The sequence below is a fragment of the Ovis aries genome, chromosome 20 (genome assembly GCF_016772045.2).
Source record: "Ovis aries strain OAR_USU_Benz2616 breed Rambouillet chromosome 20, ARS-UI_Ramb_v3.0, whole genome shotgun sequence".
Classification (NCBI taxonomy): domain Eukaryota; kingdom Metazoa; phylum Chordata; class Mammalia; order Artiodactyla; family Bovidae; genus Ovis; species Ovis aries.
This window is the reverse complement of record NC_056073.1, coordinates 356,081-378,813: the sequence shown is the minus strand read 5'-3', so window position 1 is coordinate 378,813 and position 22,733 is coordinate 356,081. Positions and strand designations below refer to the sequence as shown.

The 22,733-nt window shown below is 37.4% G+C and overlaps 1 protein-coding gene across 2 annotated transcripts in view; it reads left to right on the top strand.

The window, feature by feature from the left end:
* The window catches only part of KHDRBS2 (KH RNA binding domain containing, signal transduction associated 2), a 796,734-nt gene that overhangs the window by 672,971 nt on the left and 101,030 nt on the right, over positions 1–22,733 (top strand). The window lies entirely within an intron of this gene.

The window sequence follows — 22,733 nt, the reverse complement described above, 5'->3', positions numbered from 1 at the left end:
AAAAAAATGACAATAACTGAAATAGGTAAATTATTATCTGCTTGTAAGAGCGTCTATCATGCAAAACTTTTCAAAAATTGCAAGAGATTTGAAGCTGTGATCAGAGTGTAGTCACATACCATTTCAGCCATAATTTTGCAGTAAATAAAGGTGGACAGCTCAGTTCAGTTCAGTCACCCAGTCGTGCCGACTCTTTGCAACCCCATGAATCGCAGCACACCTGGCCTCCCTGTCCATCACCAACTCCCAGAGTTCACTCAGACTCATGTCCATCGAGTCAGTGATGCCATCCAGCCATCTCATCCTCTGTTGTCCCCTTCTCCTCCTGCCCCTAATCCCTCCCAGCATCAGAGTCTTTTCCAATGAATCAACTCTTCTCATGAGGTGGCCAAAGTACTGGAGTTTCAAAGAAACTCTTTCAAAGAAATCTCTTTCAAAGAAATCCCAGGGCTGATCTTCAGAATGGACTGGTTGGATCTCCTTGCAATCCAAGGGAATCTCAAGAGTCTTCTCCAAAACCACAGTTCAAATGCATCAGTTCTTCAGTGCTCAGCCTTCCTCACAGTCCAACTCGCACATCCATACATTACCAGAAGAAAACCATAGCCTTGACTAGACAGACCTTAGTTGGCAAAGTAATGTCTCTGCTTTTGAATGTACTATTTAGGTTGCTCGTAACTTTTCTTCCAAGGAGTAAGCGTCTTTTAATTTTATGGCTGCAGTCACCACCTGCAGTGATTTTGGAGCCCCCCAAAATAAAGTCTGACACTGTTTCCACTGTTTCCCCATCTATTTCCCATGAAGTGATGGGACAAGATGCTATGATCTTCGTTTTCTGAATGAGCTTTAGGCCAACATTTTCGCTCTTCACTTTCACTTTCATCAAGAGGCTTTTTAGTTCCTCTTCACTTGCTGTCATAAGGGTGATGTCATTTGCATGTCTGTGGTATTGATATTTCTCCCGGCAATCTTGATTCCAGCTTGTGTTTCTTCCAGTCCAGCGTTTCTCATGATGTACTCTGCATATAAGTTAAATAAGCAGGGTGACAATATACAGCCTTGATGTACTCCTTTTCCTATTTGAAACCAGTCTGTTGTTCCATGTCCAGTTCTAACTGCTGCTTCCTGACCTGCATACAGATTTCTCAAGAGGCATGTCAGGTGGTCTGGTATTTCCATCTCTTCCAGAATTTTCCTTATTTTATTGTGATCCACATAGTCAAAGGCTTTGATATAGTCAATAAACCAGAAATAGATGTTTTTCTAGAACTCCCTTGCTTCTTCCATGATCCTGCAAATGTTGGCGATTTGATCTCTGGTTTCTCTGCCTTTTCTAAAACCAGCTTGAATGTCAGGGAGCTCACGGTTCACATATTGCTGAAGCCTGGCTTGGAGAATTTTGAACATTACTTTAGTAGCATGTGAGATGAATGCAATTGTGCGGTAGTTTGAGCATTTTTGGCATTGCCTTTCTTTGGAATTGGAATCAAAACTGACCTTTTCCAGTCTTGTGGCCACTGCTGAGTTTTCCAAATTTGCTGGCATATTGAGTGCAGCACTTTCACAGCATCATCTTTCAGGATTTGAAATAGCTCAACTGGAATTCCATCACCTCCACTTTCCAAGGCCCACTTGACTTCACATTCCAGGATGCCTGGCTCTAGATGAGTGATCACACCATCATGATTATCTGAGTCATAAAGATCTTTTTTGTATAGTTCTTCTGAGTATTCTTGCCACCTCTTCTTAATATCTTCTGCTTCTGTTAGGCCCATACCATTTCCGTCCTTTATCGAGCCCATCTTTGCATGAAATGTTCCCTTGGTATCTCTAATTTTCTTGAAGGAATCTCTAGTCTTTCCCATTCTGTTCTTTTCCTCTATTTATTTGCATTGATCACTGAAGAAGGCTTTCTTATCTCATCTTGCTATTGTCTGGAACTCTGCATTCAGAGGTGTATATATTTCCTTTTCTCCTTTGCTTTTTGCCTCTCTTCTTTTTACAGCTATTTGTAAGGCTTCCCCAGATAGCCATTTTGCTTTTTGCATTTCTTTTCCATGGAGATGGTCTTGATCCCTGTCTCCTGTACAATGTCACGAACCTCATTCCATAGTTCATCAGGCACTCTATCTATCAGATCTAGGCCCTTAAATCTATTTCTCACTTCCACTGTATAATCATAAGGGATTTTATTTAAGTCACACCTGAATGGTCTAGCGGTTTTCCCTACTTTCTTCAATTTGAGTCTGAATTTGGTAATAAGGAGTTCATGAACTGATTCACAGTCAGTGCGGACATTCTATGAGAATTAATTTTTTTGTAGAAATCCGTCCTAAGGAATTAATGAAAGGTAAGATCAAAGATTTATATTTACAGATGTTCTTTAGCATTATTATAGTAACCCAATGTTGAAAAGAAACTAAATGTCTAATACAAAAGGCCTGCTAAAATAAAACATTTTACATTCCTAACTACACCATACCTGTATGCGCTGAAATGGTATACTTTAAAGAATATTTAAGGATTAAGAAAATAAGGAGGAATGACTAAGATGGCAGAATATGACCTTGAACTCAATTCTCATGTGAAGTGAAGTGAAGTGAAGTGAAGTGACTCAGTCGTATCCAACTTTTTGTGACCCCATGGACTGTAACCTACCAGGCTCCATCCATGGGATTTTCCAGGCAAGAATACTGGAGTGGGTTGCCATTTCCTTCTCCAGGGGATCTTCCTGAACCAGGGATCGAACCCGGGTTTCCCACATTGCAGGCAGACGCTTTACCATCTGAGCCACTAGAGAAGCCCAATTCTTCTCAGAGGCACAGAAACATTTCTGCTATTTACAGAGCAACTATTGATGAAACAGACCAGAAGACTAGCAGGAGAAAAAAATTATCTGCAACGAAAATATAAAAAAGAATCCACAATGAGATAGATAGAAGAGGCAGTGTCATGGTCTATACTATAGTCAAGATCTGTACTCCCAGGTGAGGATAAACCCACAAACTGGATGATAATTAGAATTGCTCAGGGTCTCTCCATGAAATGGGAGGAAGGGGCCTGTGACCCAGATCTGGTGCCCCAGCCCAGGGCTCCTCTAAAGTGGAGACAGGCCCTGAAATATTAGACTTTGAAGGCTAGGGATTCAAACTTCTGAAGATCCAGAGGGCTGTGTGAAATAGAGTCTGCTCACAGAGGATACATACAAAATCCCATACATGTTCCCAGATCCAGAGTCAGATCCATGGGCTGATCTTGGAGAATCTCCTGGATAAACAGGAGGCAATGGAGCTCATCCTGGGGAAACAAACACTAGCAGGACCTCTTTTGTATATTTTATTCTACCACAAGAACACTGGTGCTGGAACGCAATATTTTGAAATCCTCCCTCTAGCTAACTAGTGACAGGAACCAGCCCCTCCTATCATTCTGTCAAAATCAGTACTAAGATACCTAGGGCGAAGGAATGACCCTAGTGAAGAGACACTCCACCTACAAGCAGGCCTGCTGTCTTAAACACTCACAACTACAACCAGCTTCTTCATGACTTGGCCCTGCCCACCAGTAGCCAGCAGCCTCCACACAGGACAGGAGCTGTTAAGGAAGCAGACTGCAGACCAGCCACACCTAGCAGACCACCCATAGTAGTCTGGCTGCCCCAACAGAAGAATGCACACAACTTTCACAGTAGGGAACCTCTAGAGGATACATCTTGGGTGACCAGAAAGGAGTGCATTACTGGGAAGTGTATAGGATATCTCCCACAAAATGTTTCTTCCCCAAGGTCAGAAAACATAACCAACTGTGCAAACACATAGAAATAAAAAGATTAAATTAGGCAAAGTGAGGCCTCAGAGGAATATGTTCCAAACAAAGGAACAAGATAAAACCCCAGAAGAATTAAGTGAAGTAGAGATAACAAACTCCCTAACATAGAGTTCACAATAATAATAAATATGTTAAAAAACACTCAAGGGAAGATTAGACTAACACAGTGAGGTGTTTGAACTTAAGATATAAATACTGTAAAGAAGAGAGAAATTGCAATATATGAAACACATGGTCACCACAAAGCAAAAATCTGTAATATATACACAAAAAAGAATAAAAACCAAGCATAACACTAAAAATAGTCACTAAATAACAAGGGAATAGAGCAAAAGAAGTTAAAAAAAAGGGGGAGTTATGAAAGCAATCCTAGAACCATTAACAAAGTTGCAATAAGTACATAAATAACAATCGCTTTAAATGTGAATGGATGCAATTATCTAATCAAAAAACATAGAGTGGCTGGATGCATAAAATGACAAGACCATGTATATACTACCTCCAATAAACTAAATTCAAATCTAAAGACACAGACTGAAAATGAGGGGATGGAAAAAGTAGTCCATGCAAATGGGAATGACGAGAGAGGGTAGGCATACTTATATCAGACAAAGTAGACTGTAAAATAAAGACCATAACAAGAAACAAAAGAAAGACTACATAATGGTAAAGGTATTGATCAAAGAAAATATAGCAACAACAAATGTGTATCCACCCAATATTGGAACCCATTACACACCAAATATCAATAAACTTAAAGAAATTAACTGTAACACAATGGTAGTAGGGGGTTTTAACACCCCACGTACAAAAATGGGCTGATCATTCATTCAGGAAATTGACAAGGAAAAACTGTCCTCACACACAACATATTACGTTACATGCACTAAATAGATTTACAGAGAGCATTCCATCCCAAAGCAGCAGAATACACATTCTTTTCAAGCGCACATGGAACATTCTCCAGGACAGATCACATGTAGACCACAAAGCAAAATCTCAGTGCATGTAAGAAAACTGAAATTATACTGGGCACTTTTTCAAACACAATGCTATGAGATCAGTTATCAACAACAAGCAAAAACCTAAAACAACAACAACAAAGCACAGAGGCTAAATAATATAGTACTACACAGCCAGTGGATCCATGGATCCTGAAGAAATCAAAGAAGAAACTTAAAAATATATGCAGACAATTGAGTACAAAAATACAATGATCCAAAATTTATGCTTGCATACTTAGTTGCTCAGTTTTATGTGACTCTCTGCAACACTTTGTACTGTAGTCTGCCAAGCTACTCTGTCCATGAGATTTTTCAGGCAAGAATATTAGAATCGGTTGCCATTTCCTCCTCCAGGGGAACTTCCTGACACAGGGAGAAAACCCACATTTCCTGTGTCTCCTGTACTGCATCTCCTCTGTCTCCGGATTTTTTACTTGCTGAATCACTGGAGGAAGATCCCAAACTCTATGACATACAGCATAACAGTTCTTGATGGAAGAGTATAGCAATAGAAGTCTACCTCAGGAAACAAGAAAAAAGTCAAATAAAAAACCTGACCTAATACCTAAGGGAACTAGAAAAAGAAGAAAAAAACAAAAGTCAAAGATATAGACTGGAATAAACCATAAATCAGAGTAGAAGTAAATAAAATAAGATAAAATAAATAAAAATATTTATGAAATGAATAAGTGGTTCTTTGAAAAGAAAAACAAAATTGATACACTTTTAGACAGACTCTTTAAGAAAAAATAGAGAGGACCCAAATAAGTATAAATCAGAAATTAAAAAGAAGTTACAATCAATAGGACAAAATGCAAAGATTATAAGATATTATGCAAATAACTATACACTGATAAACTAGAAGCCCTGGACAAATTCCTTGAAATGTAAAATCTCACAAGATTAACAAGGAAGAACTAAAAGATGTAAACACACAAATTGCTGGTAGTGGAATTGAATTCATAATTTAAAAACAAATAAACAAAAAGACTCAACAGACACAAATTCAAAATCAGATGACTTCACAGATGAATTCTACCAAATATTTACAGCGGAGTTAACGTCTATTTTTGTCAAATATTCTGAAAAATTTCACAGGCAAGTACACTCCTGAGCTCATTCTATGAGGCAAATATCACCCTGATTTTAATACCAGAATACTAGTCAAAGATATGAAAAAAAGTTACATATCAGGTCAATATCACTGATAAACATGAATGTAGTCATCAGCAAAATATTAGCAAACTGATACTCCAACAATACATTAAAGGATCATACAACATCATAAAATGAGATTCATTCCAGTAATGCAATGATGGGTCAATGTCTGCAAATCAATGAAAGTAACATCATACTAACAAATTGAAAAATAAAAATCATATAATCATCTTAATCGATACACAACTTTCTTTTTACAAAATTCAACAGCTATTTATGATAAAACCTCTCAAAAAATAAGTATAGAGGAATATACCTCAATGTAATAAAGACCATATATGACAACCCACAGTTAGCGTCATCTCAATGGTTTAAAACTAAAAGCATTTCCTCTAAGATTAACAGCAAGACAAATCCAATCTCAAACATTTATTCAACATATCATTAGAAGTACTAGACACAGTAATTAGAAAAGGGAATAAAATATATCTAAATTATATAGAAAGTATTAAAACTCTCACTTTGCAGTTGATAGGATAATATACATAAAAAATCAGTAGATAAAGAAAATGTATAGCTATATAATGAAATATTACTCAGCAATAAAAAGGAATTTGCCATTTGCAAAAACATGGATGGACATAGAGGATATTACACTAACTGAAATAACTCACATGGAGAAAGACAAATACTGTATGATTTTGATGTGTAAAACACATCAAAAATCTATTAGAACTCATTAAAAATTTCAGTATAATTGTAGAATATCAAACTAAAACACAGAAATCTGCTGCATTTCTATACATCAAAGCTGAAAAAAAAAACAGAGAAATTAAGTAAACAATCCCACTTACAATAAACTCAAAAAGAACAAGACATCTAGAAATAAGATTATAAGATATTGATGAAAGAAACTGAAGGTGACACAAAGAGTTGGAAAGATTTTCTGTGTTCATGGATTGCAAGGATTAATATTTTTAAAATGATCACACTGCTGAAGGCAATCTGTAGATTCAAGGCTGCTGCTGCTGCTGCTAACTCACTTGAGTCTTGTCCGACTCTGTGTGACCCCATAGACGGCATCCCACCAGGCTGCCCCGTCCCTGGGATTCTTGAGGCAAGAACACTGGAGTGGGTTGCCATTTCCTTCTCCAATGCATGAAAGTGAAAAGTGAAAGTGAAGTCGCTCAGTTGTGTCTGACTCTTAGTGACCCCATGGACTGCAGCCTACCAGGCTCCTCCGTCCATGGGATTTTCCAGGCAAGAGTCCTGGAGTGGGGTGCCATTGCCTTCCCTGATAGAGTCAATGCGGTCTCCATCAAATTACAATGGCTTTTTTTGTTTATTTAGAACATAAAATATTAAAATTTGTACAGACACACAAAGGACTTTGAGTAGTCAAAACAATCTTGAGAAAGAAGAACAAAGCTAGACTTACCACGGTCCTAGACTTTAGTCTATACAACAAGCTAAAGTAGTCCACAAAGGATGGAACTGGAACAAAGAGGCAATTAGATTAATGGAACAGAACTGGGCACCCAGAAATGTATCCACACTTATTTGGACAATTAACCTAAAACAAAGGAGGCAATAATATACAGTCAGTAAAAGAGCATCTCTTCTATAAATGGTGTTGGGGAAACTAGACAGCTACATATAAAATAATGAAGCTAGACTACTCACTCTGGAGAAGGCAATGGCACCCCACTCCAGGACTCTTGCCTGGAAAATCCAATGGATGGAGGAGCCTGGTAGGCTGCAGTCCATGGGGTCGTGAAGAGTCGGACACGACTGAGTATCTTCACTTTCACTTTTCACTTTCATGCATTGGAGAAGGAAATGGCAACCCACTCCAGTGTTCTTGCCTGGAGAATCCCAGGGACAGGGGAGCCTGGTGGGCTGCCGTTTATGGGATCACACAGAGTCGGACACGACTGAAGTGACTTAGCAGACTACTCTCTAACACCATTCACAAAAATACATTCAAAATGGATTAAAGACTTAAAAGTAAGACTTGAAACCATAAAACCTCCAGAAGTAAACAAAATCAGTAAACTCTTTAGTTTTAGTGTATTTATTTTGAGTGTATCCTCATGCAGTGGAAGCAAAAGCAAAAGTAAACAAAGAGACCACATCAAACTAAAAAGCTTTTGCAAAATTAAAGAAACTCTCAGGAAAATGAAAAGGCCACCTACTGAATGGCAGACTAAATTTAAAATTGATATATCTGATAAGGGGTTAATATTCAAAATATGCAAAGAACTGATATAAATTTAAAATGAAAATAAAATAAATGACCTGATTAAAATATAGGCCGAAATTCTGAAAAGACTTTTTTCCTCAGAGAAGATATACAGATGGCCAACAGGCACATGAAAAGACCCTTGCCATCTTTAATCATCAGAAAAACTCAAATCAAAAGAAAAGTGAGATATCTCACACGTGTCAGAATGGCTATTATCAAAAATATACAAAATTGTAAGTGTTAGTGAGGATGTGGAGAAAAATGAAATCCCCATAATCTGTTGGTGGGAATGTACATCAGTGCAGCCACTACAGAAAACAGTGTGAAGATTACTCAAGATATTTTTCAAAAAAACTACCATTTTATCCAACAATTCCACTCGTGTGCTTATCTAAAGAAAATAAAACTAATTTTCAAAAAAATGCACTTGTATGTTCATTGTAGCCTTATTTGTAATTATCAAGATACAGAAGCAATCTAATTGCCCATGCATGCTAAGTCACTTCAGTTGTGTTCAACTTTTGGCAACTCTATAGACTGTAGCCCAACAGGCTCCTCTATCCATGGGATTCTCCAGGAAAAAGAATACTGGAGTGGGTCTCGATATCCTCCTCTAGCGAATCTTTCTGACCTAGGGATCAAACCCGTGTCTCTTACATCCCCTGCATTGGTAGGCAGGTTGTTTATCACCAATGTCACCTGGGAAGCTAACTAAGTGCCCAACAATAGATAAATAGATAAAGAATATGTATAGATATATAATGAAATATTACTCAGTCATGAAAACAGAATGAAATTTTGGCACTTGCAAATACATGAATGGACCTAGAGGATATTATGCAGACTGATATAAATCAGACAGAGGAAAAACAAATACTGCCTAATTTCACTTACACGTGGAATCTAAAAAAAAAAAAAAAACAACAAATGAACAAACATAAGGGAAACAGAGTTATAGACACAGAGAAGCAACAGGTGTGGGATGGGAGAAAGAAAAAAATAGGTGAGGGTGATTTCAGAGATACAAACTTTCGGTTGCAAAATAAGTGACTCATGGGCATGAAATACAGAGTTAAGAATATCGTAGTAACTTTGTATGGTGACATATCACAACTTGACTTACTGTGGTGAACATTTTGAAATGTTGAGAAATATTGTCTATGTGACATATCAGGAAGTAACATTGTGTTCTAGGTTAATTATATTTCCAAAACAAATATACAAACTCGTAGAAGTGATCAGATTTGTGACTACCAGAAGCAACAGGTGCCTGAGGGTGAATTGGAGGAACGTAGTAAAAAAGTATAAGCTTCCAGTTATAAATAAATACTTAAGATGTAACATACAATATAATGCACATAATTTACACTGTTATATGTTATATATGAGAGTTACTAAGAGACTAAATACAAAGAGTTCTCCTTAAAAGGAAAGATTTTTTTTATATTTATTTAATCTTTTTTATATTTATTTAATCTTTAATCTTGTATCTATAATTGATGATGATCACCAGACTTATTTTATCTAATGATGTGTATAAGTCAAATTATCATGCTGCACACCTTAAACAGAACTATATGTTGATTACATCTCAATAATACTTGAAGGAAAACAGTGCCAAGGACACTCAAGAACACCTGCAACTTGTCACAATACTGGACTTCTACCTCCCTCTAGTGATAGCTTTTAGCAACCAACCATATACAGATAAGCACAGCTTTAGTTTGCAGCACCAACCATAATCTTTTGAAAAGAAATTTTGCCATGTTGCAGTTTTTTTTCTTGGTCCTTATAAACTCCTGCCTTTTCTCTGCCAATTAGCATATTCTTTGATTTTGCTTTTTTCTAGCAGTGTCAGTATTATGAATTACTTTAATTTTCAAAATATTTTACAAATTTCTCCAATAAAATTTATGTTGTTTTGTCATATAAATGTTTATTGAGCAAATAATGTGTTATATTTCATGACCTTAATCACGAAAAAGACTTTTTTAACTTATTTTTTAACTGAAAGATAATTGCTTTGCATAATTTATGGTTTTCTGTCAGACATCAACAAGAATAAGCAATAGGTACACCCATGCCCCCTCCTCCTGAAACTCCCTCCCATTTCCCTCTCCTTCCCACCCTTCTAGACTGTCATAGAGCCTCTGCTGTTTTAGTCTGATCTCAGCTGCTACATAGTCATTACTTACTTACCAAAGTGGGACAAGAGAGCCTGGACTCAACATCTTGGTTAATTTGCTCTATCCCTGCAAATACTCTGTGGAGAACACTATGATAAGTACCACAAGGCAACAAAAAAGTGATTAACTTGCTTTCGGGAACTTAAATTCTGAAAAGAGAAAATTATAGAAAAATAAACAGGGTATATGTTTAGATATCCACAGTTGCAGTGAGAAGAAAACAATGAGCTACTAAAATTCAGACGGTAGAGAGTTACTGTGCTCAGTGATAAGGAATCTGCTTGCACTGAAGAAGCTACAGGAGATGTGGGTTTGATCCCTGGGTGGGGAAGATCATTGGAGGAGGGAACCAAAATCCTCCTATTCTAGCCCTCATATTCTAGCCTGGAGAATCCCATGGAGAGAGAAGACTGACAGGCTACAGTCCATAGCATCACAAAGAATCTTGTATGACTGAAGAGACTTAGCATGCACGGAGGGTTACCATATGCTTGATAGGAGTAGGAAAATCTCTTGAAATTATGTAATTTAGATGGCCTTTTGAAGTCAGTAGCATTTTAACAGATGGAAATAGGACAAGGAAAGGGAATTCAGGAGACTGGAGGCTCCAAAGACATGCACCTGCCCCTCCATACCTATTCTAGCCATTTGCTGTAGGACATGCACATACATACAAAGGGACAAGATGAAGCAAAACTTTCTTGCCTCCAGTGGGATGCTTGAGCTCTTGAGTCGTGAGTAGGACATAAACATGACTAAAGCTAAATTTTTACAAGCTTGGCAGAGGAACAATAACTTAGGTGCTGGAAAAAAGACACCTGTGGCAAATATCATTCATCTCCCAGTTACAGACCCAGGTGGATACCAGAATAAAAAGCTGGGACCAGGCACTGCCCATTGCTGCACTGAGAAAGTCTAACTGTGATGTTAATTCTTAATCTACCAGAGGAGAGATGAAGATAAGATGCTAACTCAAGGAAATCTTCTCTCCACACCCTAACAATTATGAGTGTTCATGTGTAATTTTTACAGAATAGTTGGAAGACTAACTTATAGAAGTCTCCCTTTACTAAAACAAAAAGAGTAAGAGGTTTCATATAGGAGACAAAGATAAAATTAATGTACCAATCCAGAAGATCCAACATTTCACTAGTAGGAGCTCAAGAAATTGAAAACAAAAACAAAGCACTTCCCAGAACTGGAGAGCATAAGCTTCCAGATGCAAAGAGCTTATTAAGTACCCAGCACAAGGAGTGAAAGGAAGTGAACATATGAACACAGAATTGGAAAATTTCAGAACATAGAGAAAAGTTGTAAAAGTATCTAGAAAGGGGAAAAAATGAAATGAGACAAAATGAAACTAGGTAACATACAAGTAGCAGGAATCCCCAACATCACATGGGTATAATGATAGAATACATTGAATCAAAGAAAGGGAAATTTTGAATGAAAATAATTCTCAGCTTAAATGATTTTTTTTTTGTCATGAGATGTGGCATGCAGGGTCTTCTCCAACCAGTAATTGAACCCATATTCCACGTATTAGGAGCACAAAGTCTTAGCCACTGGACCTCCAGGGAAGTCCCATGCTTCTCCTAGTAAAAGATTTATTCGCAGTCAAAACTCCCAATATAAGTTTAGTACTCAGCCAATCTGTCAAATGTAAATCTAGAATTTTTAATTTTGTAAATGTTCAACACAATATCACAGATGTATTCTTTCAAAAATATCCAGTTGGAATATAATTATGAGACTAATCAGGCAAATTAAGAATGTTGGACAGTCTTAAAAACAACTTATCCAGAATACTCAAAAATTAGTGTTACAGAAAATAATAAAAGGCTGGAGACTATGCTAGTTCCAAAAAAAAACTAAAGAGATATAGTGACTAAATACTATTCATAAATTTTCATTGCATTTTGATCTTTAAAAAATACTTGTGAAAGGTTGCTTCCATGTTCTAGCTATTGTAAATAATGCTGCAGTGAGAAATGGGATACCTGTGTCTTTCAATTTTGGTTTCCTCAGGGTATATGCCTAGGAGTGGTATTATTTACAATAGCTAGAACATGGAAGCAGCCTAGATGCCCATCTACAGATGAATGGATAAGAAGTTGTGGTACATATACACAATAGAATACTACTCAGCCATAAAAAGGAAAACATTTGAGTCAGTTCTGGTGAGGTGGATGAACCTAGAACCTATTATACAGAGTGAGGTGAGTCATAAAGACAGATAAATATTGTATTATAAAGCACATATATGGAATCTAGAAAAATGGTACTGAAGAATTTATTTATGGAGAAACTGACATAGAGAATAGACTTATAGACATGGGGTGGGGGAGAGGGGAGGAGGGGATGAGATGTATGAAAAGAGTAACATGGAAACTTATATTACCATATGTAAAATAGATAGCCAAGGAGAATTTGCTGTATGGCTCAGAAAACTCAAACAAGGACTCTGTATCAACCTAGAGGGGTGTGTTGTGGAGGGAGATGGGAGGAAATTTCCAAAGGGAGGGGATACATGTATATCTATGGCTGATTCATGTTGAGGTTTGACAGAAAGCACCAAAATTATGTAAAGCAATTATCCTTCGAAGAAAAAAAAAAAAAAAGAAACAAACCTGTAAAAGAAAGCCCTGTTTTTGAAAATAACAGAATTTTAACTACACACAGTAAATGGTATCAAAGTAAATGGTATTATTAAATTATTGTGAGCAATTTTGAGGGAGTAATAGTACTGTATCTATGTAGGGTAATATACTCAGGAGTTGGAAGCTGAGATGTTAAATGATGAACTTTCATATTCCCGGAGTAGACTTGTGAATGGTTTAGCGTATATTGAGATAATACAGATGGGACAAAATTGACATATCTAGATGAAGAGTAGATGAGTTCATTGTACTATTATTTAACTTTTCAATGTAATTAAAGTTTTTAATGTCAAGAAAAGTAAAATAAAAAAGCTAGGTATGGAGGGAATATAAAACTAAAAAGGAGAGAAAGAGAGAGAAAATATAGATATTTCTCTCCTATATACCTCTTATCAGAGTTTACTGAAAGCGATGTTTCAGGAAGAAATTAGAACAAGCAGAAGATAGAATGTAGTAAAATGGAACTCCACATGAACTATAGGGGTGGGGGAGGTTTGAGAAAAAGTACTCTGCCTTCAGGCCTAGGAGTTCAACAGTCTAGACCAGTGCAATAATCTGGTCGTGAAGAAGGTGATCTCCATGGAGAAGAAAAGGATTTGAGAGATTATCTGATACTTGGGAATATGTGAAAATAGTATTGCTATATTAGTGTAAATATTGGAACAATTGAAGTAAAACAATTCTAAACATATAGAAAAATAAAACAATAAAGTGAATGAGCAATTATTAACTTTAGAAGAAACAAAAAGATACGAAAATAAGGTAGAAATATTATAAATTATTTGTCTCATTTGTAAATGATAATTAGTTATTACTCAGTAACAAGGAACATTTAATGAAAAGATATGATGAAATTATATTAGGAAGACATGTTTGGTGGAGTCTATCAGTTCAGTTCAGTCGTGTCCGAGTCTTTCTGACCCCATGAATCACAGCACGCCAGGCCTCCCTGTCCATCACCAACTCCCGGAGTTCACTCAGACTTGCGTCCATCAAGTCAGTGATGCCAACCAGCCATCTTATCCTCTGTCGTCCCCTTCTTCTCCTGCCCCCAATACCTCCCAGCATCAGAGTCATTTCCAATGAGTCAACTCTTTGCATGAGGTGGCCAAAGTACTGGAGCTTCAGCTTTAGCATCATTCCTTCCAAGGAAATCCCAGGGTAAGGTTCTAAAGAATTATTGTTAAGAATGAATAGCCAATCAAGAGAAAGATGACTAACATTCATAAATCAAGCAGCATAAATTTAAGCATATTATTTAACACAAAAATAAACAAAATCACATTTATGGATGTGAGAGTTGGACTGTGAAGAAAGCTGAGTGCAAAGAATTGAAGCTTTTGAACTATGGGGCTGGAGAAGACTCTTGTGAGTCCCTTGGAGTGCAAGGAGATCTAACCAGTCCATCCTAAAGGAGACCAGTCCTCGGTGTTTATTGGAAGGACTGATGCTGAGGCTGAAACTCCAATACTTTGGCCACCACATGCGAAGAGTTGACTCATGGGAAAAAACCCTGATGCTGGGAGGGATTGGGGGAAGGAGGAAAAGGGGATGACAGAGGATGAGATGGCTGGATGGCACCACCAACTCGATGCACATGAGTTTGGGGGAACTCCAGGAGTTGGTGATGCACAGGGAGTTCTGGCGAGCTGCGATTCATGGGGATCCCAAAGAGTTGGACACAGGTGAGCGACTGAACTGAACTGAACTGAAATTCTAAAATACTACTAAAACAATAGGTGAAAACCTAAATGAGAACTGGAAGTTGGAGAAGGATAAGAAAAGTAGCTATTGCGTTTTGGAAAAAAAAAATCCTTTAGCCCTATTTTAAAACAATCTGTATGCAATATTTTATATAGAAACACTATTTTTTAAAATTCAATAGAAACAATTAGGAATTTGAAAGATCAAACCGAGCAACTGGTGCATGCTTCAGAACATAAATAAGATGAAATCGAAATCATTAACAGAAAAATACAAGAAAGGTACAAGAAAATAGAAATAATTGAGGTGAGACTCAGGAAAAAACCAAAATATTATTATATATGAATAAATCAAATGGGGGAGTAATAAAGAAGTAATGTTTTTAAAACATGCTTTGTTGGTGAAAAAGAGTAGCTCTCAGATTCAGTTCATTTCAGTTGCTCAGTTGTGTCCGACTCTTTGCGACCCCATGAACTGCAGCACGCCAGGCCTCCCTGTCCATCACCAACTCCCGGAGTTTAATGAAACTCACGTCCATTGCGTCGATGATGCCATCCAACCATCTCATCCTCTGTTGTCGCCTTCTACTCCCACCTTCAATCTTTCCCAGAATAAAGGTTTTTCAAATGAGTCAGTCCTTCACATTAGGTGGCCAAATAATTAGAGATTCAGCTTCAGCATCAGTCTTTCCAATGAATATTCAGGACTGATTTCCTTTAGGATGGACTGGTTGGATCTCCTTGCCATCCAAAGGACTCTCAAGAGTCTTCTCAGACATCACAGTTCAAAAGCATCAATTCTTTGGTGCTCAGCTTTTTTTATAGTCCAACTTTCACATCCATATATGACTACTGGAAAAAACTACAGCTTTAACTAGATGGACCTTTGTTGGCAAAGTGATGCCTCTGCTTTTTAATATGCTGTCTCGGTTGCCATAAGTTTTCTTCCAACGAGCAAGTGTCTTTTAATTTCATGGCTACAGTTACCATCTGCAGTGAATTTGGAGCCAGGATGAATAAAGTCTATCACTGCTTCCACTGTTTCCCCACATTTTGCCTTGAAGTGATGGGACCAGATGTCAAAATCTTCATTTTCTGAATGTTGAACTTTAAGCCAACTTTTTTACATCCTCTTTCATTTTCATCAAGAGGCTCTTTCTACCGCAAGTGTAGTGTCATCTGCATATCTGAGGTTATTGATATTTCTCTGGGAAATCTTGACTGCACCATTTTTCATGATGTATTCTGCATATAAGTTAAAAAAAATCGGGTGACAATATACAGTCTTGACATACTCTTTTCCTATTTGGAAACAGTTTTTGTCCCATGTCAAGTTATAACCGTTACTTCCTGACGTGCTTACAGATTTCTCAGGAGGCAGGTGAGGTGGTTTGGTATTCCCATCTCTTGAAGAGTTTTCCACAGTTTGTTGTGACCCACATAGTCAAAGGCTTTGGCATAGTTAATAAAGCAGAAATAGATGTTTTTCTGGTACTCTCTTGGTTTTTCAATGATCCAGCAGATGTTGTCAATTTGATCTGGTTCCTCTGCAGTTTCTTTCTTTAAAAAGAAATAAATATATTTATTTTAATTGGAGGCTAATTACTTTAAAATATTGTATTGGTTTTGCCATATATCAACATGAATCTGCCAAGAGTCTACATGTGTTCCCCATCCTGAACCCGCCCTCCCACTTCCCTTCCCGTATCATGCCTCTGGGTCATCACAGTGCACCAGCCACAAGCCCACTGTATCCTGCATTGAAAATCGACTGGTGGTTCATTTCGTTTATGATATTATACATGTTTCAATGCCATCTCCCAACTCATCCCACTCTCTCCCTCTCCCATAGAGTCCAAAAGACTCATCTATACATCTGTGTCTCTTTTGCTATCTCGCATACAGGGTTATCATTACCATCTTTCTAAATTCCATATATATATGTGTTAGTAAGCTGTATTGGTGTTTTTCTTTCTGGCTTACTTCACTCTGTATAATAGTCTCCAGTTTCATCCACCTCATTAGAACTGATTCAAATGTATTCTTTTTAATGGCCGAGTAATACTCCATTGTGTATATGTACCACTGCTTTCTTATCCATTCATATGCTGATGGACATCTAGGTTGCTTCCATGTCCTGGCTATTATAAATGGTGCTGAGATGAACATTGGGGTGCACGTGTCTCTTTCAATTCTGGTTTCCTCGATGTGTGTGCCCAGGAGTGGGATTGCTGGTTCATAAGGCAGTTCTATTTCCAGATTTTTAAGAACTCTCCACACTGTTCTCCATAGTGGCTGAACTAGGTTGCATTCCCACCAAGAGTGTAAGAGGGTTCCCTTTTCTCCACACCCTCTCCAGCATTTATTGCTTGTAGACATTTGGATTGCAGCCATTCTGACTGGCATGAAATGGTACCTCATTGTGGTTTTGACTTGCATTTCTCTAATAATGAGTGATGTTGAGCATCTTTTCATGTGTTTGTTAGCCATCTGTATGTCTTCTTCAGACAAATGTCTATTTAGTCCTTTGGCCCATTTTTTGATTGGGTCGTTTATTTTTCTGGATTTAAGTTGCAGGAGTTGATTGTATTTTTTTTGAGATTAATTCTTTATCAGTTCCTTCATTTGCTATTAATTTCTCCCATTCCAAAAGCTGTCTTTTCACCTTGCTTAGAGTTTCCTTTGTTGTGCAGAAGCTTCTAATTTTAATTAGGTACAATTTGTTTATTTTTGCTTTTATTTCCAATATTCTGGGAGGTGGGTCATAGAGGATACTTCTGTGATTTATGTCAGATTGTGTTTGCTATGTTCTCCTCTAGGAGTTTTATAGTTTCTGGTCTTATGTTTAGATCTTAAATCCACTTTGAGTTTATTTTTGTGTATGGTGTTAGAAAGTGTTCTAGTTTCACTCTTTTACAAGTGGCAGACCAATTTTCCCAGCACCAATTGTTAAATAGATTGTCTTTTCTCCATTGTATATTCTTTCCTCCTTTGTCAAAGATAAGGTGTCCATAGGTGCATGGCTTTATCTCTGGGCTTTCTATTTTGTTCCATTGATCTATATTTCTGTCTTTGTGCCAGTACCATAGTGTCTTGATGACTGTGGCTTTATAGTAGAGCCTGAAGTCAGGCAGGTTGATTCCTCCAGTTCCATTCTTATTTCTCAAGATTGCTTTGGCTATTCGAGTTCGTTTTCTTTACTTTCTTTCTTTCTTTCTTTCTTTTTTTTTTAAAACAAATTGTGAAACCTAGCTCTATGAAAAATACTGTTGGTAGCTTGAAAGGGATTGCATTGTATATATAGATTGGTTTGGGTTCAGTTCAGTTTGGTTGCTCAGTCCTGTTCGACTCTTTGTGACCCCATGAATCACATTACACCAGGCCTCCCTGTTCATCACCATCTCCCGGAGTTCACCCCGGCTCACGTCCATTGAGTCCGTGATGCCATCCAGCCATTTCATCCTTGGCCTTCCCCTTCTCTTTCTGCCTCCATTCCCTCCCAGCATCAGAGTCTTTTCCAATGAGTCAACTCTCCGCATGAGGTGGCCAAAGTACTGGAATTTCAGCTTTAGCATCATTCCTTCCAAAGAAATCCCAGGGTCGATCTCCATCAGAATGGACTGGTTGGATCTCCTTGCAGTCCAAGGGACTCTCAAGAATTTTCTCCAACACCACAGTTCAAAAGCATCAGTTCTTTGGTGTTCAACCTTCTTCACAGTCCAACTCTCACATCCATACGTGACCACAGGAAAAACCATAGCCTTGACTAGACGGAACTTAGTCGGCAAAATATTGTCTCTGCTTTTAAATATACTATCTAGGATGGTCATAAGTTTTCCTCCAAGGAGTAAGCGTCTTTTAATTTCATGGCTGCAGTCACCATCTGTAGTGATTTTGGAGCCCCCCAAAAATGAAGTCTGGCACTGTTTCTACTGTTTCCCCATACTTCCCTTGAAGTGATGGGACTGGGTGCCAGGGTCTTCGTTTTCAGAATGTTGAGCTTTAAGCCAACTTTTTCACTCTCCTCTTTCACTTTCATCAAGAGGCTTTTAGCTCCTCTTCACTTTCTGCCATAAGGGGTAGTATACACATTTTCACTATATTGATTATTCTCATCCATGAACATGGTATATTTCTCCATCTATTAGTGTCCTCTTTGATTTCTTTTGCCAGTGTTTTATAGTTTTCTATTTATAGGTCTTTAGATTCCTTAGGTAGATATATTCTTCAGTATTTTATTCTTTTCATTGCAATGGTTAAAGAAATTGTTTCCTTAATTTCTCTTTCTATTTTCTCGTTATTAGTGTATAGGAATGCAAAGGATTTCTGTGTGTTGACTTTATATCCTGCAACTTTACTATATTCATTGATTAGCTCTAGTAATTTTCTGGTGGAGTCTTTAGGGTTTTCTATGTAGAGGATCATGTCATCTGCAAACAGTGAGAGTTTTACTTCTTCTTTTCCAATTTGGATTCCTTGTATTTCTTTTTCTGCTCTGATTGCTGTAGCCAAAACTTCCAGAACTATGTTCAATAGTAGTGGTGAAAGTGGGCACCCTTGTCTTCTTCCTGACTTTAGGGGAAATGCTTTCAATTTTTCATCATTGAGGATAATACTTGCTGTGGGTTTGTCATATATAGCTTTTATTATATTGAGGTATGTTCCTTCTATTCTTGCTTTCTGGAGAGTTTTAATCTCAAATGGATGTTGAATTTTGTCAAAGGCTCTCTCTGCATCTATTGAGATAATCATATGACTTTCATTTTTAAATTTGTTAATGTGGTGTATCACATTGATTGATTTGTGAATACTGAAGAATCCTTTCATCCCTGGGATAAAGCCCACTTGGTCATGGGGTATGATCTTTTTAATGTGTTGTTAGATTCTTATTGCTAGAATTTTGTTAAAGATTTTTGCATCTATGTTCATCAGTGATATTAGCCTGTAGTTTTCTTTCTTTCTTTCTTTCTTTTTTTTTGTGGCATCTTTGTCAGGTTTAGTATTAGGGTGATGGTGGCCTCATAGAATGAGTTTGGATGTTTACCTTCCTCTGCATTTTCTGGAAGAGTTTGAGTAGTATAGGTGTTAGTGCTTTTCTACATTTTTGGTAGAATTCAGCTGTGAAGTTTTCTGCACCTGGGCGTTTGTTTGGTGGAAGATTTCTGATTACAATTTCAATTTCTGTACTTGTGATGGGTCTGTTAAGATTTTCCATTTCTTCCTTGTTCAGTTTTAGAAAGTTGTACTTTTCAAATAATTTGTTCATTTCTTCCAAGTTGTGCATTTTATTTGGCATATATTCTAAAACTAGCTTGAACATCTGGAAGTTCACTGTTCACATATTGCTGAAGCCTGGCTTCGAATTTTAAGTGTTATTTTACTAGCGTGTGAGATGAGTGCAATGGTCTGGTAGTTTGAGCATTCTTTGGCATTGCATTTCTTTGGGGTTGGAATGAAAACTGACATTTTTCAGTCCTGTGGCCACTGCTGAGTTTTCCAAATTTACTGGCATACTGAGTGTAGCACTTTCACAGCATCGTCTTTCAGGATTTGAAATATCTCAGCTGGAATTCCATCACCTCCACCAGCTTTGTTTGTAGTGATGCTTCCTAAGGCCCACTTGACTTCACATTCCAGGATGCCTGGCTCTAGGTGAGTGATCACACCATCATGATTATCTGGATCGTGAAGACCTTTTTCGTACAATTCGTATTCTTGCCACCTCTTCTTAATATATTCTGCTTCTGTTAGGTTCATCCCATTTCTGTCCTTTATCAAGCCCATCTTTGCATGAAATGTTCCCTCGGTATCTCTAATTTTCTTGAATACATCTCTAGTCTTTCCCACTCTGTTGTTTTCCTCTATTCCTTTGCATTGATCGCTGAGGAAGGCTTTCTATTTCTCCTTGCTATCCTTTGGAACTCTGCATTCAAATGGGTATATCTTTTCTTTTCTCCTTTGGCATTTGCTTCTCTTTTTTTCATAGCTATTTGTAAGACCTCCTCAAACAACCATTTTGCCCCTTTGCACTTCTTTTTCTTGGAGATGATCTCCTGTACAATGCCATGAACCTCCATCCATAGTTATTCAGGCACCCTGTCTATCAGATCTAATGCCTTGAATCTATTTGTCACGTCCACTCTATAATCATAAGATATTTGATTTAGGTCATACATGGTCTAGTGGTTTTACATACTTTCTTCAATTTAAGTCTGAATTTGGCAATAATAAGTTCATGATCTGAGCCACAGTCAGCTTCCAGTTTTGTTTTTGCTGACTGTATAGAGTTTCTCCAACTTTGGCTGCATAGACTATAATCGATCTGATTTTGGTGTTGACCATCTGGTGATGTCCATATGTAGAATCTTCTCTTGTGTTTTTGGGACAGGGTGTTTGCTATGGCCAGTCTTCCATGGGAAAAACTCTATTAGCCTTTGCCCTGCTTTATTCTGTACTTGATTGCCAAATTTGCCTGTTACTCCAGTTATTTCTTTACTTTCTTCTTTTGTGTTCCAGTCCCCTATCAAGTAGAGGACATATTTTTTGGTGTTAGTTCTAGAAAATCTTGTAAGTCTTCATAAAACTGTTCAACTTCAGCTTCTTCAGCATTGCTGGTTGGGGCATAGACTTGGATTACCGTAATATTGAATGATTTACCTTGCAAATGAATAAAGATCACTCTGTCATTTTTGAGGTTGCACCCAAGTACTGCATTTCAGACTCTTATTGACTATGATGGCTACTCCATTTCTTTTAAGGGAATCTTGCCCACAGTAGTAGATATAATGGTCATCTGAGTTAAATTCATTCATTCCAGTCAATTTTAGTTCAATGATCTCTAAAATATCTATGTTTACTCTTGCCATCTCCTGTTTGACAACTTCCAATTTGACTTGATTCATGGACCTAACATTCCAAGTTCCTATGTAATATTGCTCTTTATAGCATTGGACTCTTCTTCTATCAACAGTCATGTCCACAACTTAGTGTTGTTTTTTGCTTTGGCTCTGTCTCTTCATTCTTCCTTGAGCTAGGTCTCAACTGATCTCCAGTAGCATATTGGACACCTACCGACCTGGGAGTTCATCTTTCAGTGTCCTATCATTTTATCTTTTCTTCCCATTCATGGGGTTCTCAAGGCAAGAATACTGAAGTAGTTTGCCATTCCCTTCTCCAGTGGACCACATTTTCTCAGACCTCTCCACCGACCCGTCCATCTTGGGTGGCCCTGCACAGCATGGCTCATAGTTTCAGTGAGTTAGACAAGGCTGTGGTCCATGTTATCAGATTGGTTAATTTTCTGTCATTGTGATTTTCAGTCTGCTGCCCACTGATGGAGAAGGATAAGAAGCTTGTGGAAGCTTCCAGATGGGATAGATTGGCTGAAGGGGAAGCTAAGTCTTGATTAAATTTGTTTTCAGATTAAGTGAACTCAGAAATCTTAGTCAAAATTAATGTAGAAAAATGCACATATTTTGGTTTAAATTTATGAATAAAATAAGGAAAGATTTGCAAGCCTCCAGACTGAAATGGAGTTATAAAATTGGTAGGGTGGGATGGAAGTACATTCTAAAGAAAGTGTTGCACCAACAAAGATACAAAGCAGAAAAAAATAAAGATGTTCTTAGAAGTTGAGAGTAATCGAGATGGATGGCAAGAGTTTTAAATAAAGTCAATGACCACAAAGGAAAACAAAACTAAATCACTAAAAGAACAATGTACAACTGGAGTATATCATTTGTATACATTATACAGTTTTTCCTTTTCTCCTTTCATTTTTTTTAAACAATAATTACTGTACCTTTTTTAACTAAAAGTTGAAGAATCCTGATTTCAGATTCAGTCTAATTATTATTATTGTGGGAAGAAATAAATTCCAGTAGCATTGTAACAAATAGATAATTGTCACCATTAGGTTATCATAACTATTCATATTCTCTCATAGCATT